Consider the following 26,728-nt stretch of genomic DNA (forward strand, 5'->3'; position numbering starts at 1 on the left):
AAGTATGAGAAATATGCGAAAGAATGAGCCTGATGAGAGCAAATCCCAGACCTAACCTAGACCTAACATGAATTATTCTCTAAAATATTGATCGAAACCAGGTTTAATTGACTGTTTCAGTGTTGTACTTCATTACTACGTGATGCAATCCAGAAAAAGTCCAGGATCTAGCCATCAAGTTTGAGAAATATGCGAAAGTATGAGCCTGGTGAGTGCGGATCCTAGACCTAACCCAGACCTAACATGCGTTATCCTCTGAAATATTTATCAAGACCAGGTTTAATTGAATGTTTCAGTGTGGTACTACATTACTACGTGATGCAATCCAGAAAAAGCCCAGGATCTAGCCATCAAGTTTGAGAAATATGCGAAAGAATGAGCCTGATGAGGGTAAATACTAGACCTAACCTAGACCTAACATGAATTATTATGCAATCCAGAAAAAGCCCAGGATCTAGCCATCAAGTTTGAGAAATATGCGAAAGAATGAGCCTGATGAGGGTAAATACTAGACCTAACCTAGACCTAACATGAATTATTATGCAATCCAGAAAAAGCCCAGGATCTAGCCATCAAGTATGAGAAATATGCGAAAGAATGAGCCTGATGAGAGCAAATCCCAGACCTAACCTAGACCTAACATGAATTATTCTCTAAAATATTGATCGAAACCAGGTTTAATTGACTGTTTCAGTGTTGTACTTCATTACTACGTGATGCAATCCAGAAAAAGTCCAGGATCTAGCCATCAAGTATGAGAAATATGCGAAAGAATGAGCCTGATGAGAGCAAATCCTTGACCTAACCTAGACCTAACATGAATTATTCTCTAAAATATTGATCGAAACCTGGTTTAATCGACTGTTTCAGTGTGGTACCACATTACTATGTGATCCAAACCAGAAAATAACCCAGGATCTGTTCAAGGAGTATGTGAAGTGTGCGAAATTATGAGTCTGATGAGGTCAAATCCCTGACCTATCCCAGACCTAACTTGCGTTATCCTCTAAAATATTTATCAAGACCAGGTTTAATTGAATGTTTCAGTGTGGTACCACATTACTACGTCATCCAAACCAGAAAAAACCCAGGATCCATTCAACAAGTATGCGAAGAATGCGAAAGTATGAGTCTGATCAGTGAAAATCTCAGGCCTTACCTAGACCTAACTTGCGTTGTCTTCTAAAATATTCATGGAAACCTGGTTTCATTGACTGTTTCAGTGTGGTACTACATTACTACGTGATCCAAACCAGAAAAAACCCAGGATCTGTTCAACAAGTATGTGAATAACGCAAAAGTATGAGTCTGATGAGTGAAAATCCCAGGGCTAACCTAGACCTAACATGCGTTATCCTCTAAAATATTGATCGAAACCAGGTTTAATCGACTGTTTCAGTGTGGTACCACATTACTACGTGATCCAAACCAGAAAAAACCCAGGATCCGTTCAACAAGTATGTGAAGAATGCGAAAGTATGAGTCTGATGAGTGAAAATCCCCGACCTAACCTAGACCTAACATGCGTTATCCTCTAAAATATTGATCCAAACCAGGTTTAATTGAATGTTTCAGTGTGGTACTACATTACTACGTGATGCAATCCAGAAAAAGCCCAGGATCTAGCCATCAAGTTTGAGAAATATGCGAAAGAATGAGCCTGATGAGGGTAAATACTAGACCTAACCTAGACCTAACATGAATTATTATGCAATCCAGAAAAAGCCCAGGATCTAGCCATCAAGTATGAGAAATATGCGAAAGAATGAGCCTGATGAGAGCAAATCCCAGACCTAACCTAGACCTAACATGAATTATTCTCTAAAATATTGATCGAAACCAGGTTTAATTGACTGTTTCAGTGTTGTACTTCATTACTACGTGATGCAATCCAGAAAAAGTCCAGGATCTAGCCATCAAGTTTGAGAAATATGCGAAAGTATGAGCCTGGTGAGTGCGGATCCTAGACCTAACCCAGACCTAACATGCGTTATCCTCTGAAATATTTATCAAGACCAGGTTTAATTGAATGTTTCAGTGTGGTACTACATTACTACGTGATGCAATCCAGAAAAAGCCCAGGATCTAGCCATCAAGTTTGAGAAATATGCGAAAGAATGAGCCTGATGAGGGTAAATACTAGACCTAACCTAGACCTAACATGAATTATTATGCAATCCAGAAAAAGCCCAGGATCTAGCCATCAAGTATGAGAAATATGCGAAAGAATGAGCCTGATGAGAGCAAATCCCAGACCTAACCTAGACCTAACATGAATTATTCTCTAAAATATTGATCGAAACCAGGTTTAATTGACTGTTTCAGTGTTGTACTTCATTACTACGTGATGCAATCCAGAAAAAGTCCAGGATCTAGCCATCAAGTATGAGAAATATGCGAAAGAATGAGCCTGATGAGAGCAAATCCTTGACCTAACCTAGACCTAACATGAATTATTCTCTAAAATATTGATCGAAACCTGGTTTAATCGACTGTTTCAGTGTGGTACCACATTACTATGTGATCCAAACCAGAAAATAACCCAGGATCTGTTCAAGGAGTATGTGAAGTGTGCGAAATTATGAGTCTGATGAGGTCAAATCCCTGACCTATCCCAGACCTAACTTGCGTTATCCTCTAAAATATTTATCAAGACCAGGTTTAATTGAATGTTTCAGTGTGGTACCACATTACTACGTCATCCAAACCAGAAAAAACCCAGGATCCATTCAACAAGTATGCGAAGAATGCGAAAGTATGAGTCTGATCAGTGAAAATCTCAGGCCTTACCTAGACCTAACTTGCGTTGTCTTCTAAAATATTCATGGAAACCTGGTTTCATTGACTGTTTCAGTGTGGTACTACATTACTACGTGATCCAAACCAGAAAAAACCCAGGATCTGTTCAACAAGTATGTGAATAACGCAAAAGTATGAGTCTGATGAGTGAAAATCCCAGGGCTAACCTAGACCTAACATGCGTTATCCTCTAAAATATTGATCGAAACCAGGTTTAATCGACTGTTTCAGTGTGGTACCACATTACTACGTGATCCAAACCAGAAAAAACCCAGGATCCGTTCAACAAGTATGTGAAGAATGCGAAAGTATGAGTCTGATGAGTGAAAATCCCCGACCTAACCTAGACCTAACATGCGTTATCCTCTAAAATATTGATCCAAACCAGGTTTAATTGAATGTTTCAGTGTGGTACTACATTACTACGTGATGCAATCCAGAAAAAGCCCAGGATCTAGCCATCAAGTTTGAGAAATATGCGAAAGAATGAGCCTGATGAGGGTAAATACTAGACCTAACCTAGACCTAACATGAATTATTATGCAATCCAGAAAAAGCCCAGGATCTAGCCATCAAGTATGAGAAATATGCGAAAGAATGAGCCTGATGAGAGCAAATCCCAGACCTAACCTAGACCTAACATGAATTATTCTCTAAAATATTGATCGAAACCAGGTTTAATTGACTGTTTCAGTGTTGTACTTCATTACTACGTGATGCAATCCAGAAAAAGTCCAGGATCTAGCCATCAAGTATGAGAAATATGCGAAAGAATGAGCCTGATGAGAGCAAGTCCCTGACCTAACCTAGACCTAACATGAATTATTCTGTAAAATATTGATCGAAACCTGGTTTAATCGACTGTTTCAGTGTGGTACCACATTACTGTGTGATCCAAACCAGAAAATAACCCAGGATCTGTTCAAGGAGTATGTGAAGTGTGCGAAATTATGAGTCTGATGAGGTCAAATCCCTGACCTATCCCAGACCTAACTTGCGTTATCCTCTAAAATATTTATCAAGACCAGGTTTAATTGAATGTTTCAGTGTGGTACCACATTACTACGTCATCCAAACCAGAAAAAACCCAGGATCCGTTCAACAAGTATGCGAAGAATGCGAAAGTATGAGTCTGATCAGTGAAAATCTCAGGCCTTACCTAGACCTAACTTGCGTTGTCTTCTAAAATATTCATGGAAACCTGGTTTCATTGACTGTTTCAGTGTGGTACTACATTACTACGTGATCCAAACCAGAAAAAACCCAGGATCTGTTCAACAAGTATGTGAAAAACGCAAAAGTATGAGTCTGATGAGTGAAAATCCCAGGGCTAACCTAGACCTAACATGCGTTATCCTCTAAAATATTGATCGAAACCAGGTTTAATCGACTGTTTCAGTGTGGTACCACATTACTACGTGATCCAAACCAGAAAAAACCCAGGATCCGTTCAACAAGTATGTGAAGAATGCGAAAGTATGAGTCTGATGAGTGAAAATCCCCGACCTAACCTAGACCTAACATGCGTTATCCTCTAAAATATTGATCCAAACCAGGTTTAATGGACTGTTTCAGTGTGGTACCACACTACTACGTGATCCAAACCAGAAAAAACCCAGGATCTGTTCAACATGTATGTGAAAAACGCGAAAGTATGAGCCTGATGAGGGCAAATCCCAGACCTATCCCAGACCTAACTTGCGTTGTCCTCTAAGATATTGATGGAAACCAGGTTTAATTGACTGTTTCTGTGTTGTACTTCATTACTACGTGATGCAGTCCAGAAAAAGCCCAGCATCTAGCCACCAAGTATGAGAAATATGCGAAAGAATGAGCCTGATGAGAGCAAATCCCAGACCTAACCTAGACCTAACATGTATTATTCTCAAAAATATTGATCGAAAGCAGGTTTAATTGACTGTTTCAGTGTGGTCCCACATTACTACGTGATCCAAACCAGAAAAAACCCGGGATCCGTACAACAAGTATGTGAAGAATGCGAAAGTATGAGTCTGATGAGTGAAAATCCCCGACCTAACCTAGACCTAACATGCGTTATCCTCTAAAATATTGATCCAAACCAGGTTTAATGGACTGTTTCAGAGTGGTACCATACTACTACGTGATCCAAACCAGAAAAAACCCAGGATCTGTTCAACATGTATGTGAAAAACGCGAAAGTATGAGCCTGATGAGGGCAAATCCCAGACCTATCCCAGACCTAACTTGCGTTGTCCTCTAAGATATTGATGGAAACCAGGTTTAATTGACTGTTTCTGTGTTGTACTTCATTACTACGTGATGCAATCCAGAAAAAGCCCAGCATCTAGCCATCAAGTATGAGAAATATGCGAAAGAATGAGCCTGATGAGAGCAAATCCCAGACCTAACCTAGACCTAACATGTATTATTCTCAAAAATATTCATCGAAACCAGGTTTAATTGACTGTTTCAGTGTGGTCCCACATTACTACGTGATCCAAACCAGAAAAAACCCAGGATCCGTACAACAAGTATGTGAAGAATGCGAAGGTATGAGTCTGATGAGTGAAAATCCCAGACCTAACCTAGACCTAACATGCGTTATCCTCTAAAATATTGATCCAAACCAGGTTTAATGGACTGTTTCAGTGTGGTACCACACTACTACGTGATCCAAACCAGAAAAAACCCAGGATCTGTTCAACAAGTATGTGAAAAACGCAAAAGTATGAGTCTGATGAGTGAAAATCCCAGGGCTAACCTAGACCTAACATGCGTTATCCTCTAAAATATTGATCGAAACCAGGTTTAATCGACTGTTTCAGTGTGGTACCACATTACTACGTGATCCAAACCAGAAAAAACCCAGGATCCGTTCAACAAGTATGTGAAGAATGCGAAAGTATGAGTCTGATGAGTGAAAATCCCCGACCTAACCTAGACCTAACATGCGTTATCCTCTAAAATATTGATCCAAACCATGTTTAATGGACTGTTTCAGTGTGGTACCACACTACTACGTGATCCAAACCAGAAAAAACCCAGGATCTGTTCAACATGTATGTGAAAAACGCGAAAGTATGAGCCTGATGGGAGCAAATCCCAAACCTATCCCAGACCTAACTTGCGTTGTCCTCGAAGATATTGATGGAAACCAGGTTTAATTGACTGTTTCAGAGTTGTACTTCATTACTACGTGATGCAATTCAGAAAAAGTCCAGGATCTAGCCATCAAGTATGAGAAATATGCGAAAGAATGAGCCTGATGAGAGCAAATCCTTGACCTAACCTAGACCTAACATGAATTATTCTCTAAAATATTGATCGAAACCTGGTTTAATCGACTGTTTCAGTGTGGTACCACATTACTATGTGATCAAAACCAGAAATTAACCCAGGATCTGTTCAAGGAGTATGTGAAGTGTGCGAAATTATGAGTCTGATGAGGTCAAATCCCTGACCTATCCCAGACCTAACTTGCGTTGTCTTCTAAAATATTCATGGAAACCTGGTTTCATTGACTGTTTCAGTGTGGTACTACATTACTACGTGATCCAAACCAGAAAAAACCCAGGATCTGTTCAACAAGTATGTGAAAAACGCAAAAGTATGAGTCTGATGAGGGCAAATCCCAGACCTATCCCAGACCTAACTTGCGTTGTCCTCGAAGATATTGATGGAAACCAGGTTTAATTGACTGTTTCAGTGTTGTACTTCATTACTACGTGATGCAATCCAGAAAAAGTCCAGGATCTAGCCATCAAGTGTGAGAAATATGCGAAAGTAAGAGCCTGATGAGGGCAAAACCCAGACCTAACCTACACCTAACATGCGTTATCCTCTAAAATATTGAGCAAAACCAGGTTTAATGGACTGTTTCAGTGTGGTACCACACTACTTCGTGATCCAAACCAGAAAAAACCCAGGATCTGTTCAACAAGTATGCGAAACACGCTAAACTGTGAGCCTGATGAGGGCAAATCTTAGACCTAACCCAGACCTAAGATGCGTTATCCTCTAAAATATTTATCCAGACCAGGTTTCATTGAATGTTTCAGTGTGGTACCACTTTACTACGTGATCCAATCCAGAAATAGCCCAGGATCTAGCCATGAAGTATGAGAAATATGCGAAAGTATGAGCCTGATGAGGGCAAATCCAAGACCTATCCCAGACCTATCTTGCGTTGTCCTCTAAGATATTGATGGAGACCAGGTTCAATTGACTGTTTCAGTGTTGTACTTCACTACTACGTGATACAATCCAGAAACAGCCCAGGATCTAGCCATGAAGTATGAGAAATATGCGAAAGTATGAGCCTGGTGAGTGCGAATCCTAGACCTAACCCAGACCTAACATGCGTTATCCTCTGAAATATTTATCAAGACCAGGTATAATTGAATGTTTCAGTGTGGTACTACATTACTACGTGATGCAATCCAGAAAAAGCCCAGGATCTAGCCATCAAGTTTGAGAAATATGCGAAAGAATGAGCCTGATGAGGGTAAATACTAGACCTAACCTAGACCTAACATGAATTATTATGCAATCCAGAAAAAGCCCAGGATCTAGCCATCAAGTATGAGAAATATGCGAAAGAATGAGCCTGATGAGAGCAAATCCCAGACCTAACCTAGACCTAACATGAATTATTCTCTAAAATATTGATCGAAACCAGGTTTAATTGACTGTTTCAGTGTTGTACTTCATTACTACGTGATGCAATCCAGAAAAAGTCCAGGATCTAGCCATCAAGTATGAGAAATATGCGAAAGAATGAGCCTGATGAGAGCAAATCCTTGACCTAACCTAGACCTAACATGAATTATTCTCTAAAATATTGATCGAAACCTGGTTTAATCGACTGTTTCAGTGTGGTACCACATTACTATGTGATCCAAACCAGAAAATAACCCAGGATCTGTTCAAGGAGTATGTGAAGTGTGCGAAATTATGAGTCTGATGAGGTCAAATACCTGACCTATCCCAGACCTAACTTGCGTTATCCTCTAAAATATTTATCAAGACCAGGTTTAATTGAATGTTTCAGTGTGGTACCACATTACTACGTCATCCAAACCAGAAAAAACCCAGGATCCGTTCAACAAGTAAGCGAAGAATGCGAAAGTATGAGTCTGATCAGTGAAAATCTCAGGCCTTACCTAGACCTAACTTGCGTTGTCTTCTAAAATATTCATGGAAACCTGGTTTCATTGACTGTTTCAGTGTGGTACCACATTACTACGTCATCCAAACCAGAAAAAACCCAGGATCCGTTCAACAAGTATGCGAAGAATGCGAAAGTATGAGTCTGATCAGTGAAAATCTCAGGCCTTACCTAGACCTAACTTGCGTTGTCTTCTAAAATATTCATGGAAACCTGGTTTCATTGACTGTTTCAGTGTGGTACTACATTACTACGTGATCCAAACCAGAAAAAACCCAGGATCTGTTCAACAAGTATGTGAAAAACGCAAAAGTATGAGTCTGATGAGTGAAAATCCCAGGGCTAACCTAGACCTAACATGCGTTATCCCCTAAAATATTGATCGAAACCAGGTTTAATCGACTGTTTCAGTGTGGTACCACATTACTACGTGATCCAAACCAGAAAAAACCCAGGATCCGTTCAACAAGTATGTGAAGAATGCGAAAGTATGAGTCTGATGAGTGAAAATCCCCGACCTAACCTAGACCTAACATGCGTTATCCTCTAAAATATTGATCCAAACCAGGTTTAATTGAATGTTTCAGTGTGGTACTACATTACTACGTGATGCAATCCAGAAAAAGCCCAGGATCTAGCCATCAAGTTTGAGAAATATGCGAAAGAATGAGCCTGATGAGGGTAAATACTAGACCTAACCTAGACCTAACATGAATTATTATGCAATCCAGAAAAAGCCCAGGATCTAGCCATCAAGTATGAGAAATATGCGAAAGAATGAGCCTGATGAGAGCAAATCCCAGACCTAACCTAGACCTAACATGAATTATTCTCTAAAATATTGATCGAAACCAGGTTTAATTGACTGTTTCAGTGTTGTACTTCATTACTACGTGATGCAATCCAGAAAAAGTCCAGGATCTAGCCATCAAGTATGAGAAATATGCGAAAGAATGAGCCTGATGAGAGCAAATCCTTGACCTAACCTAGACCTAACATGAATTATTCTCTAAAATATTGATCGAAACCTGGTTTAATCGACTGTTTCAGTGTGGTACCACATTACTATGTGATCCAAACCAGAAAATAACCCAGGATCTGTTCAAGGAGTATGTGAAGTGTGCGAAATTATGAGTCTGATGAGGTCAAATCCCTGACCTATCCCAGACCTAACTTGCGTTATCCTCTAAAATATTTATCAAGACCAGGTTTAATTGAATGTTTCAGTGTGGTACCACATTACTACGTCATCCAAACCAGAAAAAACCCAGGATCCGTTCAACAAGTAAGCGAAGAATGCGAAAGTATGAGTCTGATCAGTGAAAATCTCAGGCCTTACCTAGACCTAACTTGCGTTGTCTTCTAAAATATTCATGGAAACCTGGTTTCATTGACTGTTTCAGTGTGGTACTACATTACTACGTGAACCAAACCAGAAAAAACCCAGGATCTGTTCAACAAGTATGTGAAAAACGCAAAAGTATGAGTCTGATGAGGGCAAATCCCAGACCTATCCCAGACCTAACTTGCGTTGTCCTCGAAGATATTGATGGAAACCAGGTTTAATTGACTGTTTCAGTGTTGTACTTCATTACTACGTGATGCAATCCAGAAAAAGTCCAGGATCTAGCCATCAAGTGTGAGAAATATGCGAAAGTAAGAGCCTGATGAGGGCAAATCCCAGACCTAACCTACACCTAACATGCGTTATCCTCTTAAATATTGAGCAAAACCAGGTTTAATGGACTGTTTCAGTGTGGTACCACACTACTTCGTGATCCAAACCAGAAAAAACCCAGGATCTGTTCAACAAGTATGCGAAAAACGCTAAACTGTGAGCCTGATGAGGGCAAATCTTAGACCTAACCCAGACCTAAGATGCGTTATCCTCTAAAATATTTATCCAGACCAGGTTTCATTGAATGTTTCAGTGTGGTACCACTTTACTACGTGATCCAATCCAGAAATAGCCCATGATCTAGCCATGAAGTATGAGAAATATGCGAAAGTATGAGCCTGATGAGGGCAAATCCAAGACCTATCCCAGACCTATCTTGCGTTGTCCTCTAAGATATTGATGGAGACCAGGTTCAATTGACTGTTTCAGTGTTGTACTTCACTACTACGTGATACAATCCAGAAACAGCCCAGGATCTAGCCATGAAGTATGAGAAATATGCGAAAGTATGAGCCTGGTGAGTGCGAATCCTAGACCTAACCCAGACCTAACATGCGTTATCCTCTGAAATATTTATCAAGACCAGGTTTAATTGAATGTTTCAGTGTGGTACTACATTACTACGTGATGCAATCCAGAAAAAGCCCAGGATCTAGCCATCAAGTTTGAGAAATATGCGAAAGAATGAGCCTGATGAGGGTAAATACTAGACCTAACCTAGACCTAACATGAATTATTATGCAATCCAGAAAAAGCCCAGGATCTAGCCATCAAGTATGAGAAATATGCGAAAGAATGAGCCTGATGAGAGCAAATCCCAGACCTAACCTAGACCTAACATGAATTATTCTCTAAAATATTGATCGAAACCAGGTTTAATTGACTGTTTCAGTGTTGTACTTCATTACTACGTGATGCAATCCAGAAAAAGTCCAGGATCTAGCCATCAAGTATGAGAAATATGCGAAAGAATGAGCCTGATGAGAGCAAATCCTTGACCTAACCTAGACCTAACATGAATTATTCTCTAAAATATTGATCGAAACCTGGTTTAATCGACTGTTTCAGTGTGGTACCACATTACTATGTGATCCAAACCAGAAAATAACCCAGGATCTGTTCAAGGAGTATGTGAAGTGTGCGAAATTATGAGTCTGATGAGGTCAAATCCCTGACCTATCCCAGACCTAACTTGCGTTATCCTCTAAAATATTTATCAAGACCAGGTTTAATTGAATGTTTCAGTGTGGTACCACATTACTACGTCATCCAAACCAGAAAAAACCCAGGATCCGTTCAACAAGTATGCGAAGAATGCGAAAGTATGAGTCTGATCAGTGAAAATCTCAGGCCTTACCTAGACCTAAATTGCGTTGTCTTCTAAAATATTCATGGAAACCTGGTTTCATTGACTGTTTCAGTGTGGTACTACATTACTACGTGATCCAAACCAGAAAAAACCCAGGATCTGTTCAACAAGTATGTGAAAAACGCAAAAGTATGAGTCTGATGAGTGAAAATCCCAGGGCTAACCTAGACCTAACATGCGTTATCCCCTAAAATATTGATCGAAACCAGGTTTAATCGACTGTTTCAGTGTGGTACCACATTACTACGTGATCCAAACCAGAAAAAACCCAGGATCCGTTCAACAAGTATGTGAAGAATGCGAAAGTATGAGTCTGATGAGTGAAAATCCCCGACCTAACCTAGACCTAACATGCGTTATCCTCTAAAATATTGATCCAAACCAGGTTTAATTGAATGTTTCAGTGTGGTACTACATTACTACGTGATGCAATCCAGAAAAAGCCCAGAATCTAGCCATCAAGTTTGAGAAATATGCGAAAGAATGAGCCTGATGAGGGTAAATACTAGACCTAACCTAGACCTAACATGAATTATTATGCAATCCAGAAAAAGCCCAGGATCTAGCCATCAAGTATGAGAAATATGCGAAAGAATGAGCCTGATGAGAGCAAATCCCAGACCTAACCTAGACCTAACATGAATTATTCTCTAAAATATTGATCGAAACCAGGTTTAATTGACTGTTTCAGTGTTGTACTTCATTACTACGTGATGCAATCCAGAAAAAGTCCAGGATCTAGCCATCAAGTATGAGAAATATGCGAAAGAATGAGCCTGATGAGAGCAAGTCCCTGACCTAACCTAGACCTAACATGAATTATTCTCTAAAATATTGATCGAAACCTGGTTTAATCGACTGTTTCAGTGTGGTACCACATTACTGTGTGATCCAAACCAGAAAATAACCCAGGATCTGTTCAAGGAGTATGTGAAGTGTGCGAAATTATGAGTCTGATGAGGTCAAATCCCTGACCTATCCCAGACCTAACTTGCGTTATCCTCTAAAATATTTATCAAGACCAGGTTTAATTGAATGTTTCAGTGTGGTACCACATTACTACGTCATCCAAACCAGAAAAAACCCAGGATCCGTTCAACAAGTATGCGAAGAATGCGAAAGTATGAGTCTGATCAGTGAAAATCTCAGGCCTTACCTAGACCTAACTTGCGTTGTCTTCTAAAATATTCATGGAAACCTGGTTTCATTGACTGTTTCAGTGTGGTACTACATTACTACGTGATCCAAACCAGAAAAAACCCAGGATCTGTTCAACAAGTATGTGAAAAACGCAAAAGTATGAGTCTGATGAGTGAAAATCCCAGGGCTAACCTAGACCTAACATGCGTTATCCTCTAAAATATTGATCGAAACCAGGTTTAATCGACTGTTTCAGTGTGGTACCACATTACAACGTGATCCAAACCAGAAAAAACCCAGGATCCGTTCAACAAGTATGTGAAGAATGCGAAAGTATGAGTCTGATGAGTGAAAATCCCCGACCTAACCTAGACCTAACATGCGTTATCCTCTAAAATATTGATCCAAACCAGGTTTAATGGACTGTTTCAGTGTGGTATCACACTACTACGTGATCCAAACCAGAAAAAACCCAGGATCTGTTCAACATGTATGTGAAAAACGCGAAAGTATGAGCCTGATGAGGGCAAATCCCAGACCTATCCCAGACCTAACTTGCGTTGTCCTCTAAGATATTGATGGAAACCAGGTTTAATTGACTGTTTCTGTGTTGTACTTCATTACTACGTGATGCAGTCCAGAAAAAGCCCAGCATCTAGCCACCAAGTATGAGAAATATGCGAAAGAATGAGCCTGATGAGAGCAAATCCCAGACCTAACCTAGACCTAACATGTATTATTCTCAAAAATATTGATCGAAAGCAGGTTTAATTGACTGTTTCAGTGTGGTCCCACATTACTACGTGATCCAAACCAGAAAAAACCCGGGATCCGTACAACAAGTATGTGAAGAATGCGAAAGTATGAGTCTGATGAGTGAAAATCCCAGGCCTAACCTAGACCTAACATGCGTTATCCTCTAAAATATTGATCCAAACCAGGTTTAATGGACTGTTTCAGTGTGGTACCATACTACTACGTGATCCAAACCAGAAAAAACCCAGGATCTGTTCAACATGTATGTGAAAAACGCGAAAGTATGAGCCTGATGAGGGCAAATCCCAGACCTATCCCAGACCTAACTTGCGTTGTCCTCTAAGATATTGATGGAAACCAGGTTCAATTGACTGTTTCTGTGTTGTACTTCATTACTACGTGATGCAATCCAGAAAAAGCCCAGCATCTAGCCATCAAGTATGAGAAATATGCGAAAGAATGAGCCTGATGAGAGCAAATCCCAGACCATATCTAGACCTAACATGTATTATTCTCAAAAATATTGATCGAAACCAGGTTTAATTGACTGTTTCAGCGTGGTACCAAATTACTACGTGATACAATCCAGAAACAGCCCAGGATCTAGCCATGAAGTATGAGAAATATGCGAAAGTATGAGCCTGATGAGGGCAAATCCAGGACTTAACCCAAACCTAACATGCGTTATCCCCTCAAATATTTATCAAGATCAGGTTTAATTGAATGTTTCAGTGTGGTACCACATTACTACGTGAACGAAACCAGAAAAAACCCAGGATCCGTTCAACAAGTATGTGAAGAATGCGAAAGTATGAGTCTGATGAGTGAAAATCCCCGGCCTAACCTAGACCTAACATGCGTTATCCTCAAAAATATTGATCGAAACCAGGTTTAATCGACTGTTTCAGTGTGGTACCACACTACTACGTGACCCAATCCAGAAAAAAGCCAGGATCTGTTCAACAAGTATGTGAGAAACGCGAAAGTATGAGTCTGATGAGGGCAAATCCGAGACCTAACCTAGACCTAACATGCGTTATCCTCTAAAATATAGATCCAAACCAGGTTTAATGGACTGTTTCAGCGTGGTACCACATTACTATGTGATACAATCCAGAAACAGCCCAGGATCTAGCCATGAAGTATGAGAAATATGCGAAAGAATGAGCCTGATGAGAGCAAATCCCTGACCGAACCTAGACCTAACATGAATTATTCTCTAAAATATTGATCAAAACCAGGATTAATTGACTGTTTCAGTGTGGTACCACATTACTATGTGATCCAATCCAGAAATAGCCCAGGATCCAGCCATGAAGTATGAGAAATATGCGAAAGGAGGAGCCTGATGAGGGCAAATCCTAGACCTAACCCAGACCTAACATGCGTTATCCTCTAAAATATTTGTCAAGACCAGGTTTAATTGAATGTTTCAGTGTGGTACCACATTACTACGTGATCCAAACCAGAAAAAAACCCAGGATCTGTTCAACAAGTATGTGAAAAATGCGAAAGCATGAGTCTGATGAGGGCAAATCCCAGGCCTAACCAAGACATAACTTTCGTTATCCTCTAAAATATTGATCAAAACCAGGTTTAGTGGGCTGTTTCAGTGTGGTACCACATTACTGCGCGATCCAAACCAGAAAACCCCCAGGATCTGTTCAACATGTATGTGAAAAACGCGAAAGTATGAGCCTGATGAGGGCAAATCCCAGACCTATCCCAGACCTAACTTGCGTTGTCCTCTAAGATATTGATGGAAACCAGGTTTAATTGACTGTTTCTGTGTTGTACTTCATTACTACGTGATGCAGTCCAGAAAAAGCCCAGCATCTAGCCACCAAGTATGAGAAATATGCGAAAGAATGAGCCTGATGAGAGCAAATCCCAGACCTAACCTAGACCTAACATGTATTATTCTCAAAAATATTGATCGAAAGCAGGTTTAATTGACTGTTTCAGTGTGGTCCCACATTACTACGTGATCCAAACCAGAAAAAACCCGGGATCCGTACAACAAGTATGTGAAGAATGCGAAAGTATGAGTCTGATGAGTGAAAATCCCGGGCCTAACCTAGACCTAACATGCGTTATCCTCTAAAATATTGATGGAAACCAGGTTTAATTGACTGTTTCTGTGTTGTACTTCATTACTACGTGATGCAATCCAGAAAAAGCCCAGCATCTAGCCATCAAGTATGAGAAATATGCGAAAGAATGAGCCTGATGAGAGCAAATCCCAGACCTAACCTAGACCTAACATGTATTATTCTCAAAAATATTCATCGAAACCAGGTTTAATTGACTGTTTCAGTGTGGTCCCACATTACTACGTGATCCAAACCAGAAAAAACCCAGGATCCGTACAACAAGTATGTGAAGAATGCGAAAGTATGAGTCTGATGAGTGAAAATCCCAGACCTAACCTAGACCTAACATGCGTTATCCTCTAAAATATTGATCCAAACCAGGTTTAATGGACTGTTTCGGTGTGGTACCACACTACTACGTGATCCAAACCAGAAAAAACCCAGGATCTGTTCAACATGTATGTGAAAAACGCGAAAGTATGAGCCTGATGAGGGCAAATCCCAGACCTATCCCAGACCTAACTTGCGTTGTCCTCTAAGACATTGATGGAAACCAGGTTCAATTGACTGTTTCTGTGTTGTACTTCATTACTACGTGATGCAATCCAGAAAATGCCCAGCATCTAGCCATCAAGTATGAGAAATATGCGAAAGAATGAGCCTGATGAGAGCAAATCCCAGACCTTATCTAGACCTAACATGTATTATTCTCAAAAATATTGATCGAAACCAGGTTTAATTGACTGTTTCAGTGTGGTCCCACATTACTACGTGATCCAAACCAGAAAAAACCCAGGATCCGTACAACAAGTATGTGAAGTGTGCGAAATTATGAGTCTGATGAGGTCAAATCCCTGACCTATCCCAGACCTAACTTGCGTTATCCTCTAAAATATTTATCAAGACCAGGTTTAATTGAATGTTTCAGTGTGGGACCACATTACTACGTCATCCAAACCAGAAAAAACCCAGGATCCGTTCAACAAGTATGCGAAGAATGCGAAAGTATGAGTCTGATCAGTGAAAATCTCAGGCCTTACCTAGACCTAAATTGCGTTGTCTTCTAAAATATTCATGGAAACCTGGTTTCATTGACTGTTTCAGTGTGGTACTACATTACTACGTGATCCAAACCAGAAAAAACCCAGGATCTGTTCAACAAGTATGTGAAAAACGCAAAAGTATGAGTCTGATGAGTGAAAATCCCAGGGCTAACCTAGACCTAACATGCGTTATCCCCTAAAATATTGATCGAAACCAGGTTTAATCGACTGTTTCAGTGTGGTACCACATTACTACGTGATCCAAACCAGAAAAAACCCAGGATCTGTTCAACATGTATGTGAAAAACGCGAAAGTATGAGCCTGATGAGGGCAAATCCCAGACCTATCCCAGACCTAACTTGCGTTGTCCTCTAAGATATTGATGGAAACCAGGTTTAATTGACTGTTTCTGTGTTGTACTCCATTACTACGTGATGCAGTCCAGAAAAAGCCCAGCATCTAGCCACCAAGTATGAGAAATATGCGAAAGAATGAGCCTGATGAGAGCAAATCCCAGACCTAACCTAGACCTAACATGTATTATTCTCAAAAATATTGATCGAAAGCAGGTTTAATTGACTGTTTCAGTGTGGTCCCACATTACTACGTGATCCAAACCAGAAAAAACCCGGGATCCGTACAACAAGTATGTGAAGAATGCGAAAGTATGAGTCTGATGAGTGAAAATCCCAGGCCTAACCTAGACCTAACATGCGTTATCCTCTAAAATATTGATCCAAACCAGGTTTAATGGACTGTTTCAGTGTGGTACCATACTACTACGTGATCCAAACCAGAAAAAACCCAGGATCTGTTCAACATGTATGTGAAAAACGCGAAAGTATGAGCCTGATGAGGGCAAATCCCAGACCTATCCCAGACCTAACTTGCGTTGTCCTCTAAGATATTGATGGAAACCAGGTTCAATTGACTGTTTCTGTGTTGTACTTCATTACTACGTGATGCAATCCAGAAAAAGCCCAGCATCTAGCCATCAAGTATGAGAAATATGCGAAAGAATGAGCCTGATGAGAGCAAATCCCAGACCTTATCTAGACCTAACATGTATTATTCTCAAAAATATTGATCGAAACCAGGTTTAATTGACTGTTTCAGCGTGGTACCAAATTACTACGTGATACAATCCAGAAACAGCCCAGGATCTAGCCATGAAGTATGAGAAATATGCGAAAGTATGAGCCTGATGAGGGCAAATCCAGGACTTAACCCAAACCTAACATGCGTTATCCCCTCAAATATTTATCAAGATCAGGTTTAATTGAATGTTTCAGTGTGGTACCACATTACTACGTGAACGAAACCAGAAAAAACCCAGGATCCGTTCAACAAGTATGTGAAGAATGCGAAAGTATGAGTCTGATGAGTGAAAATCCCCGGCCTAACCTAGACCTAACATGCGTTATCCTCAAAAATATTGATCGAAACCAGGTTTAATCGACTGTTTCAGTGTGGTACCACACTACTACGTGACCCAATCCAGAAAAAAGCCAGGATCTGTTCAACAAGTATGTGAGAAACGCGAAAGTATGAGTCTGATGAGGGCAAATCCGAGACCTAACCTAGACCTAACATGCGTTATCCTCTAAAATATAGATCCAAACCAGGTTTAATGGACTGTTTCAGCGTGGTACCACATTACTATGTGATACAATCCAGAAACAGCCCAGGATCTAGCCATGAAGTATGAGAAATATGCGAAAGAATGAGCCTGATGAGAGCAAATCCCTGACCGAACCTAGACCTAACATGAATTATTCTCTAAAATATTGATCAAAACCAGGATTAATTGACTGTTTCAGTGTGGTACCACATTACTATGTGATCCAATCCAGAAATAGCCCAGGATCCAGCCATGAAGTATGAGAAATATGCGAAAGGAGGAGCCTGATGAGGGCAAATCCTAGACCTAACCCAGACCTAACATGCGTTATCCTCTAAAATATTTGTCAAGACCAGGTTTAATTGAATGTTTCAGTGTGGTACCACATTACTACGTGATCCAAACCAGAAAAAAACCCAGGATCTGTTCAACAAGTATGTGAAAAATGCGAAAGCATGAGTCTGATGAGGGCAAATCCCAGGCCTAACCAAGACATAACTTTCGTTATCCTCTAAAATATTGATCAAAACCAGGTTTAGTGGGCTGTTTCAGTGTGGTACCACATTACTGCGCGATCCAAACCAGAAAACCCCCAGGATCTGTTCAACATGTATGTGAAAAACGCGAAAGTATGAGCCTGATGAGGGCAAATCCCAGACCTATCCCAGACCTAACTTGCGTTGTCCTCTAAGATATTGATGGAAACCAGGTTTAATTGACTGTTTCTGTGTTGTACTTCATTACTACGTGATGCAGTCCAGAAAAAGCCCAGCATCTAGCCACCAAGTATGAGAAATATGCGAAAGAATGAGCCTGATGAGAGCAAATCCCAGACCTAACCTAGACCTAACATGTATTATTCTCAAAAATATTGATCGAAAGCAGGTTTAATTGACTGTTTCAGTGTGGTCCCACATTACTACGTGATCCAAACCAGAAAAAACCCGGGATCCGTACAACAAGTATGTGAAGAATGCGAAAGTATGAGTCTGATGAGTGAAAATCCCAGGCCTAACCTAGACCTAACATGCGTTATCCTCTAAAATATTGATCCAAACCAGGTTTAATGGACTGTTTCAGTGTGGTACCATACTACTACGTGATCCAAACCAGAAAAAACCCAGGATCTGTTCAACATGTATGTGAAAAACGCGAAAGTATGAGCCTGATGAGGGCAAATCCCAGACCTATCCCAGACCTAACTTGCGTTGTCCTCTAAGATATTGATGGAAACCAGGTTTAATTGACTGTTTCTGTGTTGTACTTCATTACTACGTGATGCAATCCAGAAAAAGCCCAGCATCTAGCCATCAAGTATGAGAAATATGCGAAAGAATGAGCCTGATGAGAGCAAATCCCAGACCTAACCTAGACCTAACATGTATTATTCTCAAAAATATTCATCGAAACCAGGTTTAATTGACTGTTTCAGTGTGGTCCCACATTACTACGTGATCCAAACCAGAAAAAACCCAGGATCCGTACAACAAGTATGTGAAGAATGCGAAAGTATGAGTCTGATGAGTGAAAATCCCAGACCTAACCTAGACCTAACATGCGTTATCCTCTAAAATATTGATCCAAACCAGGTTTAATGGACTGTTTCGGTGTGGTACCACACTACTACGTGATCCAAACCAGAAAAAACCCAGGATCTGTTCAACATGTATGTGAAAAACGCGAAAGTATGAGCCTGATGAGGGCAAATCCCAGACCTATCCCAGACCTAACTTGCGTTGTCCTCTAAGACATTGATGGAAACCAGGTTCAATTGACTGTTTCTGTGTTGTACTTCATTACTACGTGATGCAATCCAGAAAATGCCCAGCATCTAGCCATCAAGTATGAGAAATATGCGAAAGAATGAGCCTGATGAGAGCAAATCCCAGACCTTATCTAGACCTAACATGTATTATTCTCAAAAATATTGATCGAAACCAGGTTTAATTGACTGTTTCAGTGTGGTCCCACATTACTACGTGATCCAAACCAGAAAAAACCCAGGATCCGTACAACAAGTATGTGAAGTGTGCGAAATTATGAGTCTGATGAGGTCAAATCCCTGACCTATCCCAGACCTAACTTGCGTTATCCTCTAAAATATTTATCAAGACCAGGTTTAATTGAATGTTTCAGTGTGGTACCACATTACTACGTCATCCAAACCAGAAAAAACCCAGGATCCGTTCAACAAGTATGCGAAGAATGCGAAAGTATGAGTCTGATCAGTGAAAATCTCAGGCCTTACCTAGACCTAAATTGCGTTGTCTTCTAAAATATTCATGGAAACCTGGTTTCATTGACTGTTTCAGTGTGGTACTACATTACTACGTGATCCAAACCAGAAAAAACCCAGGATCTGTTCAACAAGTATGTGAAAAACGCAAAAGTATGAGTCTGATGAGTGAAAATCCCAGGGCTAACCTAGACCTAACATGCGTTATCCCCTAAAATATTGATCGAAACCAGGTTTAATCGACTGTTTCAGTGTGGTACCACATTACTACGTGATCCAAACCAGAAAAAACCCAGGATCCGTTCAACAAGTATGTGAAGAATGCGAAAGTATGAGTCTGATGAGTGAAAATCCCCGACCTAACCTAGACCTAACATGCGTTATCCTCTAAAATATTGATCCAAACCAGGTTTAATTGAATGTTTCAGTGTGGTACTACATTACTACGTGATGCAATCCAGAAAAAGCCCAGAATCTAGCCATCAAGTTTGAGAAATATGCGAAAGAATGAGCCTGATGAGGGTAAATACTAGACCTAACCTAGACCTAACATGAATTATTATGCAATCCAGAAAAAGCCCAGGATCTAGCCATCAAGTATGAGAAATATGCGAAAGAATGAGCCTGATGAGAGCAAATCCCAGACCTAACCTAGACCTAACATGAATTATTCTCTAAAATATTGATCGAAACCAGGTTTAATTGACTGTTTCAGTGTTGTACTTCATTACTACGTGATGCAATCCAGAAAAAGTCCAGGATCTAGCCATCAAGTATGAGAAATATGCGAAAGAATGAGCCTGATGAGAGCAAGTCCCTGACCTAACCTAGACCTAACATGAATTATTCTCTAAAATATTGATCGAAACCTGGTTTAATCGACTGTTTCAGTGTGGTACCACATTACTGTGTGATCCAAACCAGAAAATAACCCAGGATCTGTTCAAGGAGTATGTGAAGTGTGCGAAATTATGAGTCTGATGAGGTCAAATCCCTGACCTATCCCAGACCTAACTTGCGTTATCCTCTAAAATATTTATCAAGACCAGGTTTAATTGAATGTTTCAGTGTGGTACCACATTACTACGTCATCCAAACCAGAAAAAACCCAGGATCCGTTCAACAAGTATGCGAAGAATGCGAAAGTATGAGTCTGATCAGTGAAAATCTCAGGCCTTACCTAGACCTAACTTGCGTTGTCTTCTAAAATATTCATGGAAACCTGGTTTCATTGACTGTTTCAGTGTGGTACTACATTACTACGTGATCCAAACCAGAAAAAACCCAGGATCTGTTCAACAAGTATGTGAAAAACGCAAAAGTATGAGTCTGATGAGTGAAAATCCCAGGGCTAACCTAGACCTAACATGCGTTATCCTCTAAAATATTGATCGAAACCAGGTTTAATCGACTGTTTCAGTGTGGTACCACATTACAACGTGATCCAAACCAGAAAAAACCCAGGATCCGTTCAACAAGTATGTGAAGAATGCGAAAGTATGAGTCTGATGAGTGAAAATCCCCGACCTAACCTAGACCTAACATGCGTTATCCTCTAAAATATTGATCCAAACCAGGTTTAATGGACTGTTTCAGTGTGGTATCACACTACTACGTGATCCAAACCAGAAAAAACCCAGGATCTGTTCAACATGTATGTGAAAAACGCGAAAGTATGAGCCTGATGAGGGCAAATCCCAGACCTATCCCAGACCTAACTTGCGTTGTCCTCTAAGATATTGATGGAAACCAGGTTTAATTGACTGTTTCTGTGTTGTACTTCATTACTACGTGATGCAGTCCAGAAAAAGCCCAGCATCTAGCCACCAAGTATGAGAAATATGCGAAAGAATGAGCCTGACGAGAGCAAATCCCAGACCTAACCTAGACCTAACATGTATTATTCTCAAAAATATTGATCGAAAGCAGGTTTAATTGACTGTTTCAGTGTGGTCCCACATTACTACGTGATCCAAACCAGAAAAAACCCGGGATCCGTACAACAAGTATGTGAAGAATGCGAAAGTATGAGTCTGATGAGTGAAAATCCCAGGCCTAACCTAGACCTAACATGCGTTATCCTCTAAAATATTGATCCAAACCAGGTTTAATGGACTGTTTCAGTGTGGTACCATACTACTACGTGATCCAAACCAGAAAAAACCCAGGATCTGTTCAACATGTATGTGAAAAACGCGAAAGTATGAGCCTGATGAGGGCAAATCCCAGACCTATCCCAGACCTAACTTGCGTTGTCCTCTAAGATATTGATGGAAACCAGGTTCAATTGACTGTTTCTGTGTTGTACTTCATTACTACGTGATGCAATCCAGAAAAAGCCCAGCATCTAGCCATCAAGTATGAGAAATATGCGAAAGAATGAGCCTGATGAGAGCAAATCCCAGACCTTATCTAGACCTAACATGTATTATTCTCAAAAATATTGATCGAAACCAGGTTTAATTGACTGTTTCAGCGTGGTACCAAATTACTACGTGATACAATCCAGAAACAGCCCAGGATCTAGCCATGAAGTATGAGAAATATGCGAAAGTATGAGCCTGATGAGGGCAAATCCAGGACTTAACCCAAACCTAACATGCGTTATCCCCTCAAATATTTATCAAGATCAGGTTTAATTGAATGTTTCAGTGTGGTACCACATTACTACGTGAACGAAACCAGAAAAAACCCAGGATCCGTTCAACAAGTATGTGAAGAATGCGAAAGTATGAGTCTGATGAGTGAAAATCCCCGGCCTAACCTAGACCTAACATGCGTTATCCTCAAAAATATTGATCGAAACCAGGTTTAATCGACTGTTTCAGTGTGGTACCACACTACTACGTGACCCAATCCAGAAAAAAGCCAGGATCTGTTCAACAAGTATGTGAGAAACGCGAAAGTATGAGTCTGATGAGGGCAAATCCGAGACCTAACCTAGACCTAACATGCGTTATCCTCTAAAATATAGATCCAAACCAGGTTTAATGGACTGTTTCAGCGTGGTACCACATTACTATGTGATACAATCCAGAAACAGCCCAGGATCTAGCCATGAAGTATGAGAAATATGCGAAAGAATGAGCCTGATGAGAGCAAATCCCTGACCGAACCTAGACCTAACATGAATTATTCTCTAAAATATTGATCAAAACCAGGATTAATTGACTGTTTCAGTGTGGTACCACATTACTATGTGATCCAATCCAGAAATAGCCCAGGATCCAGCCATGAAGTATGAGAAATATGCGAAAGGAGGAGCCTGATGAGCGCAAATCCTAGACCTAACCCAGACCTAACATGCGTTATCCTCTAAAATATTTGTCAAGACCAGGTTTAATTGAATGTTTCAGTGTGGTACCACATTACTACGTGATCCAAACCAGAAAAAAACCCAGGATCTGTTCAACAAGTATGTGAAAAATGCGAAAGCATGAGTCTGATGAGGGCAAATCCCAGGCCTAACCAAGACATAACTTTCGTTATCCTCTAAAATATTGATCAAAACCAGGTTTAGTGGGCTGTTTCAGTGTGGTACCACATTACTGCGCGATCCAAACCAGAAAACCCCCAGGATCTGTTCAACATGTATGTGAAAAACGCGAAAGTATGAGCCTGATGAGGGCAAATCCCAGACCTATCCCAGACCTAACTTGCGTTGTCCTCTAAGATATTGATGGAAACCAGGTTTAATTGACTGTTTCTGTGTTGTACTTCATTACTACGTGATGCAGTCCAGAAAAAGCCCAGCATCTAGCCACCAAGTATGAGAAATATGCGAAAGAATGAGCCTGATGAGAGCAAATCCCAGACCTAACCTAGACCTAACATGTATTATTCTCAAAAATATTGATCGAAAGCAGGTTTAATTGACTGTTTCAGTGTGGTCCCACATTACTACGTGATCCAAACCAGAAAAAACCCGGGATCCGTACAACAAGTATGTGAAGAATGCGAAAGTATGAGTCTGATGAGTGAAAATCCCAGGCCTAACCTAGACCTAACATGCGTTATCCTCTAAAATATTGATCCAAACCAGGTTTAATGGACTGTTTCAGTGTGGTACCATACTACTACGTGATCCAAACCAGAAAAAACCCAGGATCTGTTCAACATGTATGTGAAAAACGCGAAAGTATGAGCCTGATGAGGGCAAATCCCAGACCTATCCCAGACCTAACTTGCGTTGTCCTCTAAGATATTGATGGAAACCAGGTTTAATTGACTGTTTCTGTGTTGTACTTCATTACTACGTGATGCAATCCAGAAAAAGCCCAGCATCTAGCCATCAAGTATGAGAAATATGCGAAAGAATGAGCCTGATGAGAGCAAATCCCAGACCTAACCTAGACCTAACATGTATTATTCTCAAAAATATTCATCGAAACCAGGTTTAATTGACTGTTTCAGTGTGGTCCCACATTACTACGTGATCCAAACCAGAAAAAACCCAGGATCCGTACAACAAGTATGTGAAGAATGCGAAAGTATGAGTCTGATGAGTGAAAATCCCAGACCTAACCTAGACCTAACATGCGTTATCCTCTAAAATATTGATCCAAACCAGGTTTAATGGACTGTTTCGGTGTGGTACCACACTACTACGTGATCCAAACCAGAAAAAACCCAGGATCCGTTCAACAAGTATGTGAAGAATGCGAAAGTATGAGTCTGATGAGTGAAAATCCCAGGGCTAACCTAGACCTAACATGCGTTATCCTCTAAAATATTGATGAAAACCAGGTTTCATTGACTGTTTCAGTGTGGTACTACATTACTACGTGATGCAATCCAGAAAAAGCCCAGGATCTAGCCAACAAGTATGAGAAATATGCGAAAGAATGAGCCTGATGAGAGCAAATCCCAGACCTAACCTAGACCTAACATGCGTTATCCTCTAAAATATTGAGCGAAACCAGGTTTAATGAACTGTTTCAGTGTGGTCCCACATTACTACGTGATCCAAACCAGAAAAAACCCAGGATCCGTTCAACAAGTATGTGAAGAATGCGAAAGTATGAGTCTGATGAGTGAAAATCCCAGGGCTAACCTAGACCTAACATGCGTTATCCTCTAAAATATTGATCGCAACCAGGTTTAATCGACTGTTTCAGTGTGGTACCACATCACTACGTGATCCAAACCAGAAAATACCCAGGATCTGTTCAACGAGTATGTGAAGTGTGCGAAAGTGTGAGTCTGATGAGGTCAAATCCCACACCAATCCCAGACTTAACTTGCGTTATCCTCTAAAATATTGATCGAAACCAGGTTTAATCGACTGTTTCAGTGTGGTACCACATTACTACGTGATCCAAACCAGAAAAAACCCAGGATCCGTTCAACAAGTATGTGAAGAATGCGAAAGTATGAGTCTGATGAGTGATAATCCCAGACCTAACCTAGACCTAACATGCGTTATCCTCTAAAATATTGATCCAAATCAGGTTCAATGGACTGTTTCAGTGTGGTACCATACTACTACGCGATCCAAACCAGAAAAAACCCAGGATCTGTTCAAAAAGTATGTGAAAAACGCGAAAGTATGAGCCTGATGAGGGCAAATCCAAGACCTATCCCAGACCTAACTTGCGTTGTCCTTTAAGATATTGATGGAAACCAAGTTTAATTGACTGTTTCAGGGTGGTACCACATTACTACGTGATCTAATCCAGAAATAGCCCAGGATCAAGCCATGAAGTATGAGAAATATGCGAAAGTATGAGCCTGACGAGGGCAAATCCTAGACCTTACCCAGACCTAACATGCGTTAACCTCTAAAATATTTATCGAGACCAGGTTTAATTGGCTATTTCAGTGTGGTACCACATTACTACGTGATCCAATCCAGAAATAGCCCAGGATCTAGCCATGAAGTATAAGAAATATGCGAAGGTATGAGCCTGATGAGGGCAAATCCTAGACCTATCCCAGACCTAACATGCGTTATCCTCTAAAATATTTATCAAGACCAGGTTTAATTAATTGTTTCAGTGTGGTCCCACATTACTACCTGATCCAAACCAGAAAAAACCCATGATCCGTTCAACAAGTATGTGAAGAATGCGAAAATATGAGTCTGATGAGTGAAAATCCCAGACCTAACCAAGACCTAACATGCGTTATCCTCAAAAATATTGATCGAAACCTGGTTTAATTGACTGTTTCAGCGTGGTACCAAATTACTACGTGATACAATCCAGAAACAGCCCAGGATCTAGTCATGAAGTATGAGAAATATGCGAAAGTATGAGTCTGATGAGTGAAAATCCCAGGGCTAACCTAGACCTAACATGCGTTATCCTCTAAAATATTGATCGCAACCAGGTTTAATCGACTGTTTCAGTGTGGTACCACATCACTACGTGATCCAAACCAGAAAATACCCAGGATCTGTTCAACGAGTATGTGAAGTGTGCGAAAGTGTGAGTCTGATGAGGTCAAATCCCAGACCAATCCCAGACTTAACTTGCGTTATCCTCTAAAATATTGATCGGAACCAGGTTTAATCGACTGTTTCAGTGTGGTACCACATTACTACGTGATCCAAACCAGAAAAAACCCAGAATCCGTTCAACAAGTACGTGAAGAATGCGAAAGTATGAGTCTGATCAGTGAAAATCTCAGGCCTTACCTAGACCTAACTTGCGTTGTCCTCTAAAATATTGATGAAAACCAGGTTTCATTGACTGTTTCAGTGTGGTACTACATTACTACGTGATGCAATCCAGAAAAAGCCCAGGATCTAGCCATCAAGTATGAGCAATATGCGAAAGAATGAGCCTGATGAGAGCAAATCCCAGACCTAACCTAGACATAACATGAATTATTCTCTAAAAT

This window comes from Colletes latitarsis, unplaced genomic scaffold (assembly GCF_051014445.1).
Source record: "Colletes latitarsis isolate SP2378_abdomen unplaced genomic scaffold, iyColLati1 scaffold0006, whole genome shotgun sequence".
NCBI lineage: Eukaryota > Metazoa > Arthropoda > Insecta > Hymenoptera > Colletidae > Colletes > Colletes latitarsis.